The sequence below is a fragment of the Mus pahari genome, unplaced genomic scaffold, assembly GCF_900095145.1.
Source record: "Mus pahari unplaced genomic scaffold, PAHARI_EIJ_v1.1 scaffold_10428_1, whole genome shotgun sequence".
NCBI lineage: Eukaryota > Metazoa > Chordata > Mammalia > Rodentia > Muridae > Mus > Mus pahari.
In genome coordinates this window covers 234-4292 of record NW_018393018.1, presented here as the reverse complement: position 1 = coordinate 4292, position 4059 = coordinate 234, and positions in this window count along the sequence as shown.

Below are 4059 nucleotides of genomic sequence, written 5' to 3'. Positions count from 1 at the left end.
TCCTCTCCTCTCCTCTCCTCTCCTCTTCTCTTTCTCTCTCTCTCTCTCTCTCTCTCTCTCTCTCTCTCATCTTTCTACCTTTTCTCTTTCTCCCTGTATTTCTATAATAATGAACTTAAACCATAGAGAGTCTCTGCTCCATCGAGATCTTCTGTGCACTCTGGTCAGTGTTCGGAACCTCTTCCCTTATCCCACTCTCCTATAACCTGGGGCTACATGGTGAAGCCTCAGGGTCCCCGGTCGGGGGGATGCCCCTTATCCACCCCCCGCTGATTGGTGTCAGAGGCTTAGATGCCCACCCAGGACCAAGAGGAAAGTGTCTGGCAGCTCTCCTGCATCTGCCTGACCAGGGCACAGGAACTCTGGTCGGACTTTGGCTATTTCCCCCCTCTTCTTCCCCAGGCCCCCCTTATTTTGTTCCCAACAGATGTTGATTTGTTGTTCTTAGCATGTTGGATAAGTAGACAAAGCAAAAGAATGAACTCCATAATAAATTTCACCAAACTCTAGTATCTCAAAATATAGTAAAGGATAACATTTATTTCAATGATAAAATTGATGATGTCCTGATGCATGTTAATTGTCTAAAGTTCTCCTATGTTGCTCTGGAAGAGAATCTTATTTCCAACTGCCACAGAGCCCAAGTTGTAGAAAATCAAACAGAAGCCATCATTATAATGTTGGATGAATTACAGCAAAAATTCTATTCCTGAACTTGAAGGGTGTTAGTCATCAAAGGGCACTGACTGGTAAAAGTGGGATGTGGATGCATGTGAGGAAGCTACTAATGCTACAAACACTGAAACCTCTGGATCTCAAGGGTATCTCCTCCAAGAAATAAATCTCCTCAGTCTCAGCTGAAGGTGAGCCTAACCACAAGCCTTGTCTTATGCATTTTAAATTAGGAAATTAATTATTCATGCTCTTTTTTATGTTTTAAGACAGCAGAGAACTTCGCTGATGAAAATGCCAGACGATACAATATTAGTATCTTCTTTGGCTCACCAATAGTAGCCTTTAGACTTATAACTAGAATTAAGGGTAATCAGTCTCTTAGAAGCAAGTTAGAAAATGGTGTCCCTGAGGAGATGTGCTAAACTAAAAGAAAAGCTTAATGAGTTAGCTAATTGACTCAAACCACAGACTGAAAAACAAGTTTGTGAATAGATATTAATGGTGTGGTATAATGGTAGAAAGTACACAGTACTGGATCAGGCTGAACTTATTGATGTGAGCCAACTGAGTAGAGATTCCAGTTCTCAATGGAAACTTAAATAATTAAAAGTAGTGCCAAAATGTTTGAATGGTTGGCTAAGGTATTTGCCAAATATAGCCTACTGAAAAGGAATTAGAGATGACTAATATCCCTTGACTTACTATGGATGGAGGGCTTTTCTGACTTAAGTAAATTGTAATGGTAGAGTGAATATGCTGTTTACAACCTATACTCCACAGTGGGAAGGGCCTTCACTAATTCTTATAATATTCAAAATGGTATGGGGAACAAAACCATATTTTAAGAGATTTGTTGCCATCTTTTTCCTTATAGCAGGCCTTAGCGTTAGACATGCTGTCTCACACTTGGAAGAGTTAAGTGCAATGGGGTTATCTGGTCTCTAAAATGGCAATGGCCAGGTTACAGCCCTGAATCACCAAATACAAGGTGATCATTGTTATCATAATGGACTGCACAGGCCAAATAATATCAGTAACAGACTAACCATAATATTCAGCACAAAGAAAGTTTTATGCTATCATGATTTTTTATGGAGCTTTGGTACAGGATTACCAATCATGATGATTCTAGGCATGTAATGAGTAAGAAGTCTACAGCTTTCATATATATATATATATATATATATTTCTAAAACAAATGAATGAAAAACTACATTGGATGGTGCCAAAAGAGAATCTGAGCTAGTAAACCAATTTCAAGATGTTGACTAGTTTGAAGTCCCAGAAAGTCTTTAACTTATCTAGACAGGTTTTCCTGGGAAAGGACTTTATAAAACACTAAAGAGTTTGAAACTGACAAAGGGAGACCCAATGAAACATTGTGGACCTCCAGTTAAGATAGGTTCTTATACAAGTCAGATGTTTAATGTTGTTTTGGCTGAAATTATATTAACAGAAAGTCCAGTAGGCCATGAAACTCATTCTGTGATTATTTACCTAGTCCCAGAAGGTAGAATTGGCATACATGTACTTAGAAATTTTCAGAATTTTTACATTGGTTCCCTGCTTTTAACTGTAGAATGAGGGGTAGTATGGTTGGAAAGGACACTGGAAGGGTTCAGTGTTGCCTTTGCCAGTAAAAACAGCGAATCTATCAGTATAATATTCCCTGAAGAATTTTAGATAATAGCACCACTATCAATAAATTGAAAGATGCAAGACTGGTGGATCCCACTGAATTTCAAATTAACTCTCATATTTGGCCAGTGTAGAAGACAGCTGTTGTACTAGGAATGGTGTCCTTACTTGAGTAGATTTACATATCTCCTGGTAGATGGAATGAAATTATTGATCTGACAAATGCCCTTTCCTCTGTACCTAGCCATAAAGACCACAAGAAGCATTTTTTTTAAGTTGGCAAATTCAGTAGTATACATATACAATTTTCTTTAAGGATATATTAAATCTCCAGGCCTGTATCATAATGTACTTAGAAGGGATCTTAATTGCTTAACTCTTCCACAAGATATCACAGTGTTGTACTATATTAATTACATTATACTGATTAGACCAAGGAAACAGAAACCATTTTGGACTCATGAGTACATCGGAGGATGAAAAATAAATCTAACCAAAATTCAAGGGCTTTCTATCTCAGAGGAGTTTTTAGGAGACCAGTGATGTGGAACATCTAGGCAATAGGCATTTTAAGGAGAACAATAAGATACTGCACCTGGTTGTACCCATGACAAAAAATGTAACACAATATTTAGTTGGATGATTTGTATTCTGGAAATGTTACATTCCTTACTCCAGTGTGTTAACCCAGCACATATACCAAGAAACTCAGAAAGCTGGTAGCATGGAGTGGAGCCACAAAGAGGAAGGGAGTTGTTTTCAGAACCATACTGTGTGTAGGCTGCTCTACCTCTTGGAATATATGTTCAAACTGACACAGTGATACCAATGATACTTGGGGTATTAGTAGTAGAAATGGTTATTGTTTGGAGCCATTGGTAAGATTCTGTAGGTAAATCACAGAAGATACATTGATATTCTGAAGTATATATCTATCATTATCTACAGATAGCAATTCTCTCTTTGCAAAATTTTATTGGTCCACTATTGTGTCATAGAGGAAAGAGAATTTTGACAATAGGCCACCAAGTTAAAAATGTGACCTGAGATGCTCATCATGATCTGGATATTATCTGTCTGACTAAATATAAAGCAGAATATGAACCAAAATTCCATTATCAAATGGCATATACGTGATAAGAATGAGGACACAAGCAAGGTACATTAGGGTGTGCCAAGGAGGCACCTGTTGTTTCATGGGTGTATTGACTGAAGAAGGTAAGAGTAACAACTGGTTTAATTATGATCTTAAATGCAGGCATCACCAAGAATTAGACAGCAGCAGCTTTACAATCCATTTCATTGAAAGATAGCAGCAAAAGAAAATCTTTACAGTGGGCAAAGCAGTACATGTGGTCAATCATTGTTTGAGGGAGAAATGACATGATGTATGACTGTTCACTTTAGCCAATGGATTAACTGGCTGGTGGGGGCTTTGGAAAGACCCATGATTTGAAAATTGATTAGGAAGTCATTTGGTGTAGTAGGTTAATGTATTTCTCCAAATTGCTGAAGAGGTGTAAAGGTAGCCATGTACTACATAAATTGTCATCAAAAGATGATGTTAGTTCAGAAGGAACTCAGTGATCATGTAGATAGGATAACTCATTGAGTAGACAGGCAGCCTCTTTCCCTATTCATTCCTGTTATTACCAATCAGGCCCATGAACAAAGTGGCTATGGTGGTAGAGTTGAATATTAGGTATAGGCTTTTCAAAATGATCTGAAACTCACTATGGTTATCCC